Source organism: Talpa occidentalis, unplaced genomic scaffold (genome assembly GCF_014898055.3).
Source record: "Talpa occidentalis isolate TD23 unplaced genomic scaffold, MPIMG_talOcc4v2.1 talOcc4.3, whole genome shotgun sequence".
Classification (NCBI taxonomy): Eukaryota; Metazoa; Chordata; class Mammalia; order Eulipotyphla; family Talpidae; genus Talpa; species Talpa occidentalis.
In genome coordinates this window covers 106,538,545-106,559,047 of record NW_023603184.1, presented here as the reverse complement: position 1 = coordinate 106,559,047, position 20,503 = coordinate 106,538,545, and the positions used below count along the sequence as shown (strand labels likewise).

General features: G+C 36.6%; 1 long non-coding RNA gene across 4 annotated transcripts in view; it reads left to right on the top strand.

Annotated features, from left to right (window-relative positions):
- The first annotated feature begins 2,219 nt into the window (after positions 1 to 2,219).
- The window catches only part of LOC119255962 (uncharacterized), a 75,736-nt gene continuing 57,452 nt past the window's right edge, over positions 2,220 to 20,503 (top strand). For 2 of the 4 annotated variants that reach the window (XR_008553589.1, XR_008553587.1), the window contains exons 1-4: positions 2,220 to 3,243; positions 13,598 to 13,718; positions 13,885 to 13,946; positions 15,702 to 15,774. This is a non-coding gene — a long non-coding RNA (uncharacterized LOC119255962). Of the gene's footprint in view, positions 3,244 to 13,597; positions 13,719 to 13,884; positions 13,947 to 15,701; positions 15,775 to 16,703; positions 16,805 to 20,503 lie in introns of all 4 variants that reach the window. The other 2 variants (XR_008553590.1, XR_008553588.1) reach the window with 2 other exon arrangements.

The following is a 20,503-nucleotide window of genomic DNA, read 5'->3' as shown; positions in this document are numbered from 1 at the left end:
TTCCTGCAAGTGGAATTATGTGTATTTTTTTGTGGGTCTTGCTTCATTTGCTTAAAGTTATATTTTGCAATCAATCCATGTTGTGTGTGGCTTTAATGCATTCATTTTCAATGATGAATAATATTTCATCACAGGATTTTGCCATGTTCTTTATTCATGTTATGCTTTATTCCCAGTTTTAAGCGATTTTGGTCACTGTTCCTTTGTAAATTTAGTCAAAGTTCTAAGAATGCAATTTTAAATATTTGTGAATATTTTAAGGGATTGGTTGCCCTGTTCAGTTCCTTGAAATGAAACACTACAGGTGGTTCCTGTGGGATCCTTGATTGGCTTACTCATGAGGCCAAACCTAGAACTGTAAGAAACATTCCTAAATTAAAAAGTTTAAAGAGACCAGGTGAGCTGAAAAAACAAAGCAGCACTTATTACATCTCCCATTTCCCCTTCTCTTCCACTTCATTGTTGACTCTTAGCTAAATGCAGTCAGCTTGCATATTTTCCAACATCAGTCCTTTGATCAGCAAAGTAATTTCTTTTCCTTCCTCTGTACAAATCTTTTGATTATAGTAAGCTCTTTCTTTGAAGAACAAACATGGTAAAAATATTAACAACTTGAATAATTTTAGCAACTATTGAAAATAACTGATTTTGCATGGAATATAGTGATAACTCTAATTTTTGCAAAGAGACTATTGAAATATAATATATCCAGTAATAAGATCATAGTGTATCAGATATTTAGTAACAACATACAGCAGAGTCACAGTGGAGCACAGGGGCTGAGAGTATAGTCTCAGGCTCATCAGATTGAGGTCAGAGGGAGTTCCATCTCTTCCTATGGATGTCAAGTGTCAAGCAAATTTCTCAACCTTTCAGACTCAGCTTATCCTCAACTGTAAAATAAGGATGGTAGTATTTATTTCATAGGGCTGTTGTGAGCATTTAGTAAGAAAATGTGTTGGGCCTCCCCGGTGGTGCAGCGGTTGGGTGCTGGGTTGCAAAGCTGCTCGCAGCCTCTGCAGCGCCAGTTTGATCCCCAGCTGCTCCCCGGCCACAGAAGGAGGGTACCGCATGGTGGCATGGTGCTCAGACCTCTCCTGCTGCCTGCTGCTCCCCTCAGCCGTGTACTTCGGTCCTTCTGCCTGCTCTGCTCCCTGCTCCGGCTCTGGTGAATTCTCTCACCCTCCCGCGCTTCTGACTGTACCCAGTGCTTGTATAAATAAATAAATAAATCTTAAAAAAAAAAAAAGTGTAAGTACTTACCAGAGAGCCAGCTTTAGTAAGACTCAATAAATGTTAGTTATTGTTGATATATTTAGCCCATCAAAAGGGCAGAATAACCAGAGTATTTATTAACTACCTTGACAGAGACAGCTATCTACTTCTAGCCCTTTATTCAATATTTAATAGCTTTTCTACTGCAGTAGAAGCTGTAGATCACACAAAAATACTATTTGTCCCATTGAACCATTAGGAAATCAGAAACAAGTTGCAATGTTAACCAAAATGTTTGGAATTTCTTTCCAAATTCTAATATTTAGAATATTTCCAATATGTTTGGAAATGTAGAGTAGGAAGTGATTGTGGATCAGGAGGGGATATAACTTTCCAGGAGTTGTATTTTGAAATTGATCTTACACTGAGTAATAGCTACAACTCTGCTAGGAAGAAAGTTGAATTCCTTTATCCAGAAGGGGAATGAAGTGGGGAGAGAGTGAGAACTCTTTTGGAGGATGTTAGGAATGGATGGTGTTGGGATAGAGAAGGGAGAAATATTTGGTCCAGTATTTTGTAAACAGCATCTTTATAACTTATGTATTTATTACATGATAGGAAAAATAAGGATTCCACCCCATTTGGATTGGCACATTTAATTATAAACCCTTAAGGTAAAATGAAACGCTATACTATCCAATCTGGCAGATTGTAAGAAAAATGACAACATTTTGGCAAAATGGACTTTCCATATTTTCCTTTTCATAAGAAATATATAAATAATAAAGCACTTGGGCATTTCAAAGACTTAAAATGCATATTGAAAAATTAGTTGTGACTATGAACCAGAGACACTCTATGGTGGGTGGGGGGCGGGGAAAGGAGGGATTGGGGTCAAAATAAGGGGGTCGTAATTGTATGGGGAATACAAAAATAAAATTTAAATAAAAAAAAGAAAAATTAGTTGTGAAATTCCTCTACGAATCATTTGAATTAATATATATTCTTTTCCTTTTCCTACAGATGTCTCCTTCCCCACTGCTTCTATTGTGTTTGAAGAGCCTTTTATTTTCTAGGTGGCTGTGGGGTGGCTCCCGGAATATTGGATGAGCCCCATAATGTCCTGAAGACTGCCCCTGATCAATAGAGTCCACTAGATGGCGCCCAGATCTACGCTGCGTGTTGCCTCAGCTAGGCTCAGGCCTGGGAAGGGCTGTGGATTTTCTAAGAATGGCTGGAAAGATCAAAAGGATTCAAGAGCACAGTTTCCGTAAGGTCGGCTCCAAATTGTTGTAAGCCCGGTGCTCCTTCAAACTGTTATTGTAATGGGATCCCCAAATATGGGCAATGATGGTGGTCTTTTTGTTTGTTTGTTTTTGATGGTGTAATTTTGAGTAGAGAAAACCTGCAATTCTACTGTGTGAGACTTAACCATAAGCAGGGAGACAGCCGTTTCGCTGCATTTCACAGCCTATTCAAGGACAAATAGCATGCTGGAGACTTAGAAGCTACACCTTAATGCCCAAGTATTGATTTAGGCAAGGACACTGCGTTTTATGGGAAAGGGAAACAAAAACTAGAAGGTATCAAAAAAGGGAGAGATTATTTTAATAATAACCTTTCGTTTGGGCACAAACCGAACACTTTGACAACTGAACGCTTTGCTTGATATACAAAATTGAGCCTATATTCTGATGTTGCTTTTCATAGTAGAAATGAAGTGTTTTGTTTTTCTTTTGAATAGCGCTGGGTAATCTTCATTTTGCATATGAAATGCTGAAGGCTTTGTAGTGTTTATATTTTATTACTCTTCTAAAAAGGGGCTGATCGCTTCAATTCAAAGTAGTGGATAATGACTTTGGCAGCATTTCCCTGCCTTTTTTAAGTTTCTGGAAGCCCATTTCTCATCATTAGGCTGAAGATGCAGATCAGAAAGGATGAGCCTTATTCTGGAGCTTGTCACATCAATGTTGGTTCTTAGGTGATTAAAAAGAAGCAGCGGATCTTGAAGAAAACGTCTGACAAAAGGTAATGGAAACCCAGGAACAGCTGAAAACCGGTGATAGATTAGGCATAACGGGCCGGAAAACCCTCTCTACTAAGTACATGTGTGCATTTCAGTTCAGGGGCAAAAATAAGACTGGTCTTCTGAGGCTCTTAAAAAACCTGACCTGTGCTGGCCCCACAAACTAAGGTTTATTTGAGGCTCCCTGAAGGTGATTAGACCCAGGAGGAGGTATTTTTCGGCTGTTTAGTTTAGGAACCCAGCACCAGCCAAATGTTTAATGCAGCTGCTAGTTGACAGGTTCAAAGGTATGGAACTTCTTTAATTAAAAATCGTCAGGCTCATTTTAATTTCGGTTAAAATAGATTTTGTTATTTTTAAACTTCCTGTGGAATAAAACAGTGTTTTTATTTCCTTTTCTCATTCATGTCCAACACTCTTATTCCCATCCCCATCTTCTGCTATCAGCATTATGGGAGTTATGGAATTAAAAAAATTAAAAATTAAAAATCTCTGCCTTGGTAACTTGGTTTAAAGGATATATGGTTGTTCAGCAAACATTTTTTGAAAAAACATAATCTGGAGTATATGGAAATTATATAGTAGTCACAGAACTATTTCTTCAAAATGTTTTTTCTGGTAATTTTGATAGGCTTAAGTAGGTGAGTGGCCATTCTATTCTGTTCTGCCTGGTGTGCAGTTGGCTTATTTATTGTTTTGAAGGAGGGAAGCTGACATGCAATTTGATCCAAGTACTTTTTTCTGAAATAAAGTATTTATTTCTATTTGTTAAAATACAGCATTTCAGCTATGTAATTAAGAAAATATTATTTCTGATATGTTACCAGTGAAAAATCTGGAAGTGACAAAAAGGATGACAGAGAAACAGATTATGGTTTACCATGTCATCTCTAGAAGTAATATACTTTTCACCTCTGGGTGCCACTGTTCAACTGCTTCTTGTTTTTTATGGCTGTTTGAAAGCCGGATGCTTCCTGTAGCTGTATTCTTAGAAGAATCTGTTAAAGAGACATTTCCTCCATCTCTAGTTATCTGCTAAATAACTTTTTGGCACTGGGATGTAAATTAAGAGTGGTTGTGATTTGCCATTTTAATTACCAAATGATTACCAAATAACATTGAAAAGTGTTTATGTGGGCAATTGGCCAGGTTAAAAGCCTGATTTCATCTCCTGTGGAAATGAATCTTGTTTTACCTTTTTAAAATTTGTTGCTATTTGTAGACATGCTTTTAATCTGCACAAATATTTCAATAGAAACCAGTTTTATAAAAGGGAAGAAATGGGTAGACTTTGGGAGGAATGAATTAAAATTTAATTTTAAGAATTTAGAGGAGTTAAGCACCGTACTATGAAGCAATCTGCAGCCTCTGCGGCACGGGTTCAATCCCCGGCCAGGCAGAGAGCAACCCACATGGCGAAGCAGACCTCTCCTGTCCTGCCCACTGCTCCCCTCAGCAGTATATTTCAGTCAGTTCTGTTCTCCACTCTGTCTCTGAATCCTCTCACCCCCAGCATCTCTGGCCTGTACCCCAGCTCTTGTATGCATAAATAAACAAATCTTAAAAAAAAAGAATTTAGGCTAACTTGTAACTGAGATATTATTTATCACATAATTTTAAAGCTTAACTGCTTCTGTATTTTCATTAAAAAAAAATCCTTAGAAATCTTTCTTTATATTTATAGGACTCTTAATTCTCAGATGTGATTATTTTTATAAATAAAACCAGTAATGATATTTATAAATTAGAAAAAATGTGTGAGTACTCTTCTCTTTTCACATCCTGGGCAGTGAGTTAGTATTCTGTACCAAGAAACAAATGTGCATGTTTGGTTGGTTTTTAAGTCTCCAATTATTTATTTTAAACTTGGGGTTCATCTGAAATGCTGGAAGAAAGGGTTATAATGCCAAAGTTAATTTTGTTTTGTCATATACAAAGTGGTTAATCTAAAAATTATTGATTGATATTCTCCCTCTTTTAACTCTTTTAGGACTCAATATTTAAAGCAAAACTAATTTATCTAGGTGTTCTACAGCACAAAATTAATTCTACTGGGACTGGTCCAGGCTAAGCCTCATTATGGAACAGTTCCTCTTGCTGAACTAGCCTAAGTCTGATTCTTACTGGGATACTTTTTCAAAATTATTCCTAACAGAACTTAACTCTTGAGATGCTTCAGGACTGACCCTCAGTATTACACATATTAGGTCTTTTGGTCAGAGATATGTTAAAATGTGAGTTTTTTGTCTTACCCTTGTCAATGCTGCCTGGGGTTTTTTAATGAGGCAACTGTATTTGTGTATTGGGGAGATTATAGTCTTGTAATTTGTATACCAGAGTTGACATATTCATTTAAAATGTCACGCTCTGTTCTAGTCTGTGTCACCATAAGCATGTTGCTGACCCAGTCTTTTTTTTCAAATATATGCAAGTGGTGAATTTACTTCTTTGCTTGGGTGGCCATATAGTTGTTTAGATTAGATAACTTAGCACATTTGACTGACTTTCTTTGCTCGAATATCTATCTGAATCAATTGACTATTTTGGTGAGAGTCACAGAGTGTAACTGTTAAACATCAATTATTTGTTGCAACTGCAAAAGTAGTTCAGTATCATTTACATTGTCCTTTTTTGTGTGTATGTGTGTAATTTTCTTTTGATATCTGTGTAGAGTATTACTGGATAATGGATTTTTTAAATGTCAACTTTCATGCTGACTTTTTGCCTATTGTGTAGTGGCTTATAGGATTTTCCATTGAGAATCTCTTGCATTTTAAGGTTCTTTGCTCATTATGAACATCTCACCAAAATTTTGCATGTAAGTGGTTTTCTATTAGGGTAATGGATAGTGAATGTCTCTGTGTGTGTATGTGTGTATACACATATATACAGATATATGCATACATATAATTTTATTTTGTTTAACTGTATTTATTGTTTTGGTGACTGGTAAGAAACATTTGTTTGTTGGTGATGGGGCACTATGTCTATTCTAGTAGTAAGTTCTTCCTAAGAATCACATACATAGTGGTAAACTTGAGTGTGGTTAAGTATCTTTGTGATAGAAAAGCAAAAATTTAATGTTTAGTTGGTTACTTGATATACATGATATACATGCTAATAAACTTCTCAAGAACTGACAGATTTCCATTAAATTAGTAAATTGACTTGTCTCACATAGCTATACCACCAGAAGGTGTTGCAGTTATGTTGTGAAATCTAATTCATGCATCTCACTCATTTTATCTGAGGCAATAACAATTGCTAAATTTTCCTAATGTAAAAATAGCCTAAATCAATTATTCTAGGTTATCATTAAGTCACACTAAATAACAGGATTAATAAATAAACATTTAGGTAATTCAATTGGACTTGATAAGGAAATTCCATTGGCTTACATAAATTGGGAAAAATCTATGTCCTATTGTTTAAAATAAAGTAAGTTTTTTTAAAAAAAGATTTTGTTTTAATAGAAACTGTTGCCTTGTGAGATTGAATTCTTAATCTATAACATGCTTCTGTTATAAATCCATTAGAAAGTACATTTAAGCCACATAAATTCCCCATCCCTCCCCCATAGGCTTCTTAGTCTAGATAAACTAAAAAAGAATAAACCTTTATACTTTGTGGACATTTAATAAGTATTACTTTTTTAATCAACAAGTTAAATATGATCTCCATATAGATGCAGATCTATTTCAGGTAAAAATCCTTTCACAAAAGTAATAGGATCCAGGAAACTTGGGGAGGTTTGTGGTTCTCTACAAGACAGTGTGCTTAGAGTTCAGAAGGGAACATTTTACAACTTTTCCCCCTGCATTTTCCCAGTGCAGATACCAGTACTACTAATCAATAGTGAGGGAAAAAATAAAAAAATGAATACCCCGTCCCCAGTTTTCAATTTATCTTTTATTTCAGTTGGAAAATCCCCACTGAATGGGTTAAAAAAAAAAATTAACTGTATCCTGGGAACATGCCGTTCAGGATTTTGGAATGGGAACTTCAAACGAACTTGGTAAAGGAGTCATATGCGTAAGTGGAAACTTTGAGGAAACTGGCAGGGAGAGACTGGAAATCAGGCAGTCATTTACGTTTTACTCCACCACCCTGGGCTTGTGTGAGTACAAAGCCAGAGCTGGCAGGACTGTGAGTCAGAATTCTCCTCTCAGGAACTGAGTGGAGAGAGATTCCCAGCATCTGTTTCCTCAACTATCACCCAGAGGATACTGGTGGTAAATCACAGGGAATAAAAATAGCCTTAGAAGTCTGGTTCCAAACAAATGAGACATGATCCACTTGATAGTGGTTTGGAGTCTCTTCTCTCAAAATTCATTAGCTAATTGATGGATCTATTAAACTTTCATATTTATGAGTTATATTGCTTAAGTTGCTCATCAAATGTTGAGCAAAATTTCAACATTTTTATGGATCTGAATGAAACAATTACCTAAATTCTTAAAATATGAACAATGCAGTTGTATGAAGGTTTGTCTATAATCAATAATCACAAATGTTAAACTTTGCTTCAGACACATAAAATGTGTATCTGGAAAACAGAGCTAAACCCTGTAAGCTTCTTACCACAGTGTCAATTGCTAGTAGACTGATAATATTTCTCTTTCTGTATTTTGATGGTAAGAAATTGTCTGAATAGCATCTTGCACTTAAACTCAAGACCGTTTAAGGTTATATTTCACATATTAGGAAGTATTTCTTAGATCTGGCTAGAATTTTTATAATTTGATATTAAGTTCTAGTTTCAGATTTTCAACAAAACAGCAGCTTTAATAGATGAGATTAGCAAGTGGTGAAAAGTTCAAAGCATTTAATGGAATTGATCTACTAAATTAGCATTGACAATTTTTAGTGGCTATCTTAAATATACATTATTATCATGAAAGAATTAGTCCAATTAAGCCTTTACATTTGGAAGATGCCCAGTCTGACCTTGTTTTACTCATTGTGAAAAGTGAGTGGGTCTCTGGACTTATTTCAATTTGGTACTAAATCAATAGGTTTGGGGGGCCCCTTTCACTACTATTTGGGAATAAAAAGAAACCCCAAAGTGCTTTATGGTGACAACTGGGTTATTAGAATGGTTATATGTTGTAAATAAAAATGATGGCCGAAGAATAGAACAAAATAATATTCAGTAAATAGGTCAGAAGAATAAACAAGAGTTGGGTTGTTTTTTCTTACTACAATTATATTCTACTGAGTATATTGAACATGTTAGGTACAAAGGTCATGCATTTTGGAACTGAAAGAATTATATTAGATTTCATTCTAGCTTCCATTTAGCACATTCTAGTTAATAAATAGCCAGCTACTTTTAAAGGAATAGAAATCTATTTTTCAGAAATCTACTACCCATATATCCAAAATAGTATATTTTATATTCTATTGATATGTTGATATTAATCATATTCTATTGAAATGATATCTTGAATATAAATTCATGAAAATAAATTTGGTTTTGCATTTTTAGCTTAATTGTGCAAATATTCTGATGATGACAGATTACTCATATTTATTATGAGAATCAAGGGATCCTGCTTCTGGAAGGGACTGGTTTGCAGTCCCTTAAGCTAGCTCCTTAATTCAAAGAGGTTTATATATACCCTTCATCACTGGAGATGAGGAGCTATCTCTTTTGTGAAATGTATTTAGTAAAATACATTTTAGTTTGGTTGTTGTTGCTATCATTATTATCCATTACAATATTTAACGGTCCATTTCCCTAGTGTAGGTCTCTGACCCAGCTATTTTGGGTGATTCCATAGTAAAGAATATACCATTTGTGTAAAATATCTTCAGAATTTGAGCATTGTAAATATTATACCCATTCCCCCAGCTTTCTCTTTCATAAATAATGCAGTTCTATAAACCCCAGTTCTATAAAAAAAATCCAGTTCCTCATGGGTATCCTGAGGAATATGAGAGGATTATCTCATTCATTATTTTTAAAAGATTTATTTATTTATGCATACAAGAACTGGGGTACAGGCCAGAGCTATGGGATGTGAGAGGATTCACCAGAGATACAGTGGGGAACTTAACAGGCAGATTGACTGAAATACACTGCTGAGGGGAGCAGTGGGTGAGTCAGGAGAGGTCTGCTGCACCATGTGGGTAGCTCCCTGGCCAGGGATCGAACTTGTGCTGCAGTGGCTGTGGATAGCTTCATAGGTTGCGTCTTAACCCATTGAGTCACCAGGGAGGCCCCTGTCTCATTCATTCTTAAGAATTTATTGAAAGTCTCCTCTTGCCAATTAGGCTGTAGTTGGCTAATGAACCAGTCATATTTTTCCAAAAATTTCCTACAGGACATTTTCGCAAACTTTCCTAAAGTCAAGCTAGTTTTCATCAATTTATTTTCTGTGACTTACCAAACCTGCCGCTTTGCTATTATTTAAGAAGATAACCGTATATTACCAAGATAGAACAAGTTCTCTGTGAGGTCATATTGGTATTCATTCTAAAGCTACAAACACCTTCAAGTGTTAGAGTTACTTGATCCATTTTTTAGTCTTTTGGCATCTACTCGGTTCTCTGAATGTTATGTCAGAGTAGAGACTATTTTGTACCACTTACTTGGTATTGTCAAATGGGAAAAATCAGAGCTGGGCTATCAGAGAAGTAGGCCACAATCCATCACATGTCAGCATTAGTTCCTTCACAGTCCAGCACTAAGCCTGGCATGATGTAAACTTTCATTCGGTCAACCTGGGCAAGGTTCCCCTATTTATTGATTTGTAATATACCATTCAGGTTATTATAGTGAAATAATACATGATAGATAATAAAATGATTAGGAAAAAAAACAATCCACCACCTATAATTCTTCTGCTAGCATGATTAACATTTGACATACAAATTTCTAAGGGGCATGTGTGTATGAAATTATTTTGCAACTTGCTTTTTTCATTTTGCAACTTGCTTTTTTCATTTTTCTAAGGTAATAGACATCACATAACCATACAAACTCAATTTTTCAATAGTGAATCTCAGTTGCGTTATTTTTATTGTTTAATAACACTTTCCTAATTCCCTGAGTAAAAAAGAAACCTCCTTCACACATACCTCTCCTGTGATATTATCTCTTTTTAAATTTAAGTAGATTCCTTCCTTATTCTCTTAGTAACTGTGTTCTCTGAGAGAAACCTGTTCATATATCTCTTCATGATTTATCCTTAGTTCCCTAAATTTAAGCTGCATAATAAATATTTACTGAACAAATAAAAAATTAACTTTTGAATGGGAATTGAAATCCTGAACTTTGTTTTCTGATCTTAGTTCTCTGATTTCGTTGGTAACTCAGGTTTTCCAGGGACGGAAGGAAAATAAAGCAATTTCTCACTTACTTTGTATGAAGAAGTAATGTACCACACATTTGAAAAGAATCTCTTAATCTTAACCTTAATCTTAACCTTTTTTGGATGAAGCTTGATCTGCTGCACTGAAAAGTTTATTACTTTTTTAGAAGAAAAATACATCTCTATAAAACATTTAGAAAATACAAACTACCCTAACCAACCTATAATTTTAGTGTTCAAAAATAAACATCATTATTTTGATGTATGTCCTTCTGATCTATACATGTGAAATAGCATTTTAGATTTTCATCAAATTGGGATCATAACAAATTACCATTTATGATTGCTTTTTCTTATTAATGTAAACATCTTATGACAATAAATTTATGCTCAATGTTGATGGTTATATAGTTTTCTATTATGGTGATATACCATAGTTTATTTGATCTATCCTCCCTTATTGGAAGTTTAAGTTGTTATCTACCTCATATACTGCAAACAGCATTGTAACAAATACCCTGATTCTTATATCTTTGGGCATTTGTCAAGAAAATATCCTTTTTTTAAAAATTAAAGAATAGGTAAACTTATAGTGTCTTTTCCTTTCATTCCAAAATTAAAAGAAATGTAGGGTTTCCCCGGTGGCGCAGCATGTTGAGCGCAGTGCTGTGAAGCTGTCCGCAGCCTCTGCAGCATGGGTTCGATTCCTGGCTGGCTAGGGAGAAACCCACATGGCACAGCAGATCTCTCCTGTCGCGCCTGCTGCTCCCCTCAGCAGTGTATTTCAGTAGATCTGCCTGTTCTGCTCTCTGCTCTGTCTCTGGTGAATCCTCTCAACCTCCTGCGCCTCTGGCCTGTACCCCAGCTATTGTATAAATAAATAAATCTAAAAAATAAATGAATCTTTTTTTTAATTTTCTCAATTATTTATTTATTTATTTATTTTTAAATAATAAATTTTATTTTTATATTCCCCATACAATTGCAACCCCCCCAATTTGACCCCAATCCCTCTCCTCCCACCCCCCACCCCCAAAAAGTGTCTCTGGTTCATAGTTTTTTGTTGATTTTGATTTTCACTTTCTTATAGTTATTCATTTTCCTGGTCCCTTATTTAAGTTTTCTAGATTCCTGCTATGAGTGAGACCATCCGGTATTTTTCTTTTTCTTTCTGGCTTATTTTGCTGAGCATGATCCCTTCCAGCGCCATCCATGTTGCTGCAAAAAAAAAAAAAAAAAAAGAAATGTAGCTTGTTTGAATTTCTTCACTGTATGAAATGGCCCAAGATTAAAAAAAAAAGTTAAACTGGGGCATGTTACCCAGTTGATGATAATGGAATTACTTTCTCATATTGATTCTGGAAGACTTGTTTGGCCTCTGTTGATTTTCATGTAAATGAAAGAAATAAGAATTGAAATGTTTACATTTCCTAGAAGAAGTTGTTACCTAGCTAAATCTTTGTGTCTTTCATAAAACTATAGGAATATAGGCAGATTGATTTCTGTGATCTACTCTGTTCTCCAGTTTCCATTTTTGTTAAGTAGGAACAGTAGATATCACACTTCTTACACAGTGATGAGAGCAATGACTACTGGAACATTAGCCAAATCACCACGAATGGTTTTGAAAATAAGGGCAGTATCACAGCAATGCCCTTAGTTGCATCCATATTTGTGGACATCTTTTGTTATTCTTAACAAAAGCATTTCTGTTTGTCAAATGTTCTTTAATGCTAAGTAATGTTATGGCTCACTTTATTAGGTCAAACCCATTTACGAGATGGAAATTTTTGTAAGGGGATGACAAAAAGTCAAATGAGTGCTCAATGTGAAGTAGGACAACTAGTACTTGCAGCTCTTCTTGTATTCTTATACTGTACTAAGTCAGATAGCCTCCTTGACCTAAATTTCTTAATCTATATTTAAAAAGTCTTATATTTAGCAAGAGTTAATTAAGTGATAGGTTTTTTCTGAGCACCTTCCTCAATTGCATAAAATATATGTTATTTTATTTAATCTTCATAGAACAAACGAGACAAATGCCATGATTATCCTGCTTTGTAGATGGGAACATGAAACTACAGAAAGATAGTCTACTTGATCAACTTCAGGGGGTAGGAAAGAGGGGTAGGGGACTTCATGATCCCTTCTCTCTATAATTGTATGAAACTCTAGCTTCATCAGGTACCTTTGCGAAAAGAGAAAAATGAACTGTCTTCCATGTATACCACCCACCAAACACGCAGGTATCTGCATTTTAAAACTTTTTAATCCAGATGCTTTCCATTCTGTGTGCCCAGACTTTGCACTGGCATGGATTCCTTGTTTTGACACTGGTTAGGTCTAGGTGAAAAAAATCAGAAATTGCAGGAGTACTGTAGTTAAAACTATCATAGTTAAATCTCTTTAAAGAAAACCACACTCATTACTAGGTAAGATCTTTGAAAATCAAGATCACAGCATTTACCCATTTGGTGTCATTTTCACACTGGATTTTGAAAGAACTTCAGCAATCTGATTTAGTGTAGAGGAAGTGTTAGGCATTTTGGGAATGGGCAAGAAAAAAAAAGTTGCTACCATTTTTGCTTTAAATAAATCACTGTTAATTGGAGATTGTGGGATTTTACAATTGGGAAGTAGAAGAAAAGAGGGATCGTTTTTATTTTAAATAAATCAATGCTGTTAATTGACAGTTGGTCCTTTTCAAAAGCTGAGGGAAATAGGAGACTACTATTTAGTTTTGTCATGTAATACCAAATAATAGTAATTAAGTTTCGTTGATTAGACTTCTTCCCCAAATAACCTACTAAGAGGTAGTGGCTCAGGTCGTGGTGTAGAATTAAAAAAATAAAACACTGACAAAATAAGAAATTAGTAAAATTATCGTGTTAGAAATAAACCTATGAACACTTCTTGAATTGTCCCATAGCAATTTGGAATATTAAGATAAAAATGGTTGATCTTGTTGCTCATCACTTATATTTGCTAACTGGTACATAGTTGTGTAGTTATTGGTGTTTACTCTTCCTGTACACCACAGAATGATCCACAAAACTGTTACCAAAGAGGGAAGAATTCGGAGGCAAAAAAGAACCATGGTGAGCCCACACAGTTTGATCAGGAAGGTGAAAGATATCTGTGCCTTTGGCTAAAGAGTCAAGGTAAACAATGTATGGGGAATATAAAAATAAAATTTATTTGGAAAAAAATAAAGGCATTGCGGGATCTTTGGGGCCCTGTGGAAAAGACAGGGCCTCTGCTTTTTAGGTGTCATTGGGAAGATGTTCATGCACTTAGTAGTATTTTACTCAAATTTATCTATTTTAGAAAGAGGCTACATGAACCTTACTTGAGTCAGTGAGCTGATGGCCCAGAGAGCCAGAGCTTAGGTAGGTGAATTGTGGTGTAGTGGAGGAACCAAGGGGTGGGGCTTGGGTTTGCTGGACTCGAATGCTGGTGCTTTTGATTGCTGGCTGTGTCACCCAGCCAAGTCTCTTACCCAGTCTGTGCAAATTTTCTACTTATATAAAACACAGAGTTTGACATTGGATCCTGAAAGTGATCTCTGAAATCATTCCCCAATTTTGGATATTTTGGTCTCAGATAGTCTGGATATCCAGGACTGGGGATTTTGTTTGTTGTGGATGACTACGAACACAATAACTGAAAGAATAACTGTCCTGAGGCTTATATTTTATGTTACTGTAATGCTCAAGTGTTGTGGGGAGGGGTAGGGAGATCTATTGATATTAATGCTAACTTTTTTTAAAAGATAAATTTAGGGGGCCTCTCTGGTGGTACAAGTCGTTAAGTTGCAGCACTATGAAGCTATCTTCAGCCACTGAAGCATGAGTTCGATCCTCGGCCAGGAAGCTGACCCACATGGTGTAGCAGACCTCTCCTGTCTCACCCACTCTACCCCTCAGTAGTGCATTTCAGTCAATCTGCCTGTTCTGCTCCCCACTGTCTCTGGTGAATCCTCTTACCCCATACCTCTGGCCTGTACCCCAGTTCTTGTATGCATAAATAAATAAATCTTTAAAAAAAGATAAATTTAGTACATTTTATTCTTAAACTGATCTTATGTATGTATAAGCAGCACATATTCCTTGTCAACCAATTTGTTTTAGAACTTCAGTAGAAAGAAAGGCAATCAGTTGATATTGAGGTTGATTAGATATTCTGATAAAAAGGAGCTGCTTTATGTTCTTTATCTGGTTTTAGAGCCATCAAGAAATGAAGTGATGCTAGTATAATCCTATAAATAAACTTCTCAATATTTGGTTCCATGAAATATGATTCTTAGTCATTTACCTTTAGCCTTAACCTTTGCACCATTGGAATTAAGGAATTTATAATATTCAGAAAATAGAATCCTTTCTACAACAAAATGATAAATTATTTATTGAAATCAAACCATGCTAGTTTAATGCCTAACATTTCCAAAAGAGAAGAAATTTGGAAAGCAAATTTTCAGGTAAGCAAATATTTCTTTACTTGTTTTTTTTTTTTTAAATAATAAATTTTATTTTTATATTCCCCATACAATTGCAGCCCCCCATTCTGACCCCAATCCCTCCCCTCCTGCCCCCGCCCCCCTAAAAGTGTCTCTGGTTCATAGTTTTTTGTTGATTTTGATTTTCACTTTCTTATAGTTATTCATTTTCCTGGTCCCTTATTTAAGTTTTCTAGATTCCTGCTATGAGTGAGACCATCCGGTATTTTTCTTTTTCTTTTTGGCTTATTTCGCTGAGCATGATCCCTTCCAGCGCCATCCATGTTGCTGCAAATTGCATGTGTTTATCTTTTTTGAATGCTGAGTAATATTCCATGGTATATATGTACCACATCTTCTTGATCCAGTCATCTATTTTTGGGTATTCGGGTTGTTTCCAAAGCTTAGCTATTGTAAATAGTGCTGCTATAAACATAGGGGTGCAGGTGTTCTTTGGAATTGATGTTTCTGTGTCCTTTGGGTAAATACCTAGGAGTGGAATTGCTGGATCATATGGAAGCTCTATGTTTAGTAGGTCCAGAAATTATTTCTTTACTTGTTTATGTAAAAATGCCTGATTAATCATTTGTCTTTGAACTGGTATGAATCCAGAAATGCTTCTTAAGGAAAATTTTGGCTTTGCCTACAGGGTCTCCTTACTCCAGTTGCATTACAGAGGAATGGCCAGAATCTTGTTCAGTCTCCTCAGTTGTTCCCTTAAGGTACTGATTTTACATCACCTCATTTGATTATTACTGCTTATGGATCCCCTTAAATTAGAAATATTTGTGTTTTAGTGTACCACCTTGAGGTAACTGTTGCTCAACAATCAGCTTCAAGCAGGGTTTGGCATCCCTTTTCTATAAAGGGCCAGATAGAAAATGTTTGGGCTTTGACAATCATATGGTTTCTTACAACTATTCAACTCTCTGTTGAGTTGCACAATAACTGCCATAGATTAAATATGTAAGCAAATAAGTATGGCTGTGTTCCAATAAAATTCTTAGGTATGGAGACTGGAATTTGATTCATAAAATTTCCATGTGTTATAAAACATTATTCTTTTTCTGATTTTCCCCCCCAACCATTAAAAGCAAAGAGAATTCCATGTTGCTGAAAGTCCTATTATTTGCCATAGAAAATGTAGAAAGGCCCTAGATGAATTTAACTGATAGGTGATAGAACTAAGATAAGATATTTTCCATTAAAAGATGGAAATACCATTCCTACCTTTGAAATAGGTGGTTAGAAAGATTTATGCAGTAGGCTGTAATTTGCAAACCTCTTAGGAAATTGAAGCTATGAGAAATGCTTCAAAGACATGACTGATAATTTGGGCAGAGATAGTTCTAAGTTCTAGCTAGGGGATCATGAGCAGCAGTGGTGTGCTGAAAGTTCCAGGTCTGGTCTTCACAAATTTGCCTAATTTCGGTGTTAAGCCAGTAAGATTTTCAGGGGTTTCTAATTCAATGCTGGCATTATCTTAATTAATATGTCACCATTTCTTCCATATGTTTTTGGTTTGATTCTTTACTAAATTGGACTTTCAAAATTGCATATTTTCATAGGCTTATTTTTGGTCTCATTTTGTTTTCATGTTTAACTGGCAGATGATAGAGTAGGTTACTTTCTGTGATTTAATTAATTACAGTTTGATGGCCATTCGCTTTCACTGAGATATGTTACAAGAAACTACAGAGATGTTGGGCCCCCAATGTGAAGCCCACCTGAGAAATTCCCTTGGAACTCAAGGTCAGGATAGGCTTATCTTTTCCTAAGGAATGTATTATGTTCTCTTATCAGCAAAGAGAATATCGTAGAATGTGCCCAATTGTGTTCCCTTTTCCCTTTTCCCTCAGGTTGCCAAGAAGCTCAGAGCCAAATTTTTGGCTCAACATTAATAGCTTTGTAGACCCTGTGGCCTACATATCTGCATTCTTAGTTTCCTTCTGGTCTTGACCTTCTATTCTGCTGTGTGTTTTCCTTGTTCCTGATTTTTTTGTTATTTTTATTTTTCAATTTTATTGCTTGTTTTCTTGTAAGCTTCCTTAGACCCTTGTAGAACAAGGTGTGGTAAATAAAAAATGGCTTCCGTCTATTAATATGTTACACCAAAAGCATTCTTTAAACATCAATTTAGTGACCTGGGCAATAGAACTTCAGATTCATGTGTGAGGCTTTCTCTTTAGTCATTATGTCTCATGGTTTGATGCAGGGATGGTTTAGCAATTATGGGAGCTGAAGACCTTCACATTTCTTCATTCTAATTTAAAAGAAAGAGATCCTATGTTACCAGAAGTCCCTACTATTTGCCATAGAAAATGTAGAAAGGTCCTTAATAAATCTGAGAGGTGGTAGAATAGGATAAACTATCTGTAATGTTTAAAAGTAGCAAAGAATGAATATGAAGAACATACAATGACCATTTCAAATCAATATGAAAAAGATAAGTTCAACAGAGAAATTATCAAAAGATATAAATAGGTTATTTTTGTAAAGATGTACTAGAAAATCTAACAAATGTATACACATGAACAAAAGCTGAAGTGTATCAGTAATCAGAGAATAGCAAATTTTAACAAGTTATCATTTCATATTCATCCAACTGGCAAAAATTTAAAAAGGTAAATAATAGTAAGTATTGTCAAGGATATGGGCAATGGAAACTGCCCATGTGTGGAAGTTTAGGTGGTGCACTCATATCAGAAAGTAAGCTGTTAAACTGTTACAGGGAAACCCTGATATAAAATGGGTTGCCTGACTATGGCTCCTCACCTATATGCTTAAAAGGCACTTTATAAGTAGACTCAACTGCAGGCACACACAAAAAGGTTAATAAAAGGTTTATTTACAAAAGAAGGGGGAATGAAGAAATGAATAGCTCAGAGAGAAGAGAGGGAGATAAATTCAAGAATGCGTCCTACCAGTTCTGCTGGAGCTGGAATCCCTATAGCTTGCTGAGAGCTGGCGAAAAGCCAAGAGATCCCCAAGGCCCACATGTCTGGTTATACACCAAACCTGGCTGCTTATCTCCACTCTTAGTTCCCAGCAATCCTCCCTTCGGTGGTGATGACATTATGGGATTTGTAGTGCTTGGTGTCTTAGATATCTTTGGTCTGGGGTGGGGGTGGGGTCCATAAAACCGGTGTTTGAGGAGTTCATTTGGAGCATCCTTTCCCCCCAACAAGAATAGTCAAAGTTCATTAATGTTTTTATGACCCCTTATAATTATATATTCTGGATACATTTTTCCATAAGTCTAGTAGGGGCTACACAAAAAAATTTTCATCATAGTCTAGTGATACAGGGCATTTGAGAATCTTGTGTGTATTTCTCAAAAGGAAGAATGAATAAAATATGTTGGATGCATACTTCTCAATAGTTCGAAGCAATATAGATGTACAGTATCATCTTGTGATTTAAAGTGTTCAATTAAAAATATATGAGTGATATCTTTTATAATACCATTCCATAAACTTAAAAACAGTCGCAAGGAATATAGCACAACATAATTTAAAGTCAATCAGAGGGGCCTCCCTGGTGGCGCAAGGGGTTAAGATGCAACCTATGAAGCTATCCACAGCCACTGTAGCACGAGTTCAATCCCTGGCCAGGGAGGTGACCCACATGGTGCAGCAGACCTCTCCTGATTCGCCCGCTGCTCCCCTCAGCAGGGTATTTCAGTCAATCCACCTGTTCTGTTCCCCACTCTGTCTCTGGAGAATCCTCTCACAACCCCACCAACACCTCTGGCCTGAACCCCAGTTCTTGTATGCATAAATATATAAATCTTAAAAATAAAAGTCAATTGGACCAAGTGGTTAATATAGCATTCCCATTGGACTATGTATGTATGTAGGAGGGATCATCTGCTATGAACTCAACTAGGAAGAATCATCTGCTATGAACTCAACTATCTGTATAGAAGTTAAAAAAAGGGACCTCTCCAGTTGCACAGTGGGTTGAGCGCAGCACTGTGAAGCTGTTCTGCAGCCTCTGCAGTGTGGGTTTGACTCCCGCCGGCCAGAGAGCGACCCACATGGCACAGCAGACCTCTCCTGTCTCTCCCACTGCTCCCCTCAGTAGTGTTTTCGGACTGTCTGCCTGTTCTGTTTCCCACTCTGTCTTTGGTGAATCCTCTCATCCTCCCATGCCTCTGACCTCTACCCCAGCTATTGTATAAATAAAAAATAAATCTAAAAAAAAAGTTAGAAAAGGAAGAGTATATCATCCTCTGGGGACTGTAATGTTGCCTTTATATGTTCTAAGATATCGAAGTCTAGTATGATAATTCACTGGTGGAGGCAGTGAATTGAGACTCACCTGGCTTTGATCTCAAAACAGCTTTGCATTTACCAGTATTTTGCCACAACTTGGAAGTAAAACTTTATTTAAAAAAATCTGTCTCAGTAAAGGAAACACCTCTAATTTTATTATTCATTCATTACAGGGCATGGTGGTTCAGAGCATGAACTCTGGCACCAGTTCCTGGAGTTGTCATTATTTATCTGTGTAACCTGGGGCAAGTTAATTAATCTGGCATACCTATCTATTCAGCTGAAACATGGGGATAATAGTGTGTGGGTCTGCTAATCCTAAGTGGCCACCATTTTTTGTTACCTGCAGTGCTGCATTCCTATATGTAAAGGCAGGATTGGATACAGAGCAGGTTTTCTGATCCCATGCAGACCGGGTGAAGGAGGAGTCAGAGTCCTCAGTGGTTTTTTGCAGGTCTTTTATTGGGGTTCAGCGGGTAAGTGGCAGGCAGGGTTGCTGGGGGTCTGGGAGGCCTCCCAGCCCCCAGCAAGTCTTCACTCTATCTGGGCTCTCTGGCGTTCGTTCTGCTGCTTCTCGGCTTCTCTTTTGGCTTCTACTTCGGCTTCTCCTGGCATCCCCGTGATGCCGCCCTTAAAAGCACAGTCTCAGCCCAGGTGTACCCATTCCAGGTGCCTGCGATCAGGCATACATTCAGGATCACAGGGTTCCCTCACCTATCCTGATGGCGGGAGGGTAGAAAAGCCTGATATTTTTCCTTACCCTATACTATACAAGGTTAGAACTGCTCAATCAGTCATAGGAGCCAAACCTTACAAGGTGCTTTTCAAATCAACCAAGAGCTTAATACTTGATCACTCTGGGAAAGCTATGCATCATGAGGTATGACCAGGAACGCCAGGGGGCTGAGGACCCGATGTATGACAAGGGACCCCAAAAGCTGATCAATGGACAGCCTTGTTGGTAAGATTGAAACCATGACTGGGGATCTAGGGCTTGATCTCAATTACAACACCAAGTCATCAAGGAGATGAGAAGTGCCTGGAGGGAGACTCACAACCCCCATGCTATAGATGACAGAGCACATTTTCTAGTTTCTCCCCTCCCTTTTTTTTGTCCTCCTTCCCCTCACAACTGATGCTGTATGATTATTCTATCAATGGAAAGGCCAGGATC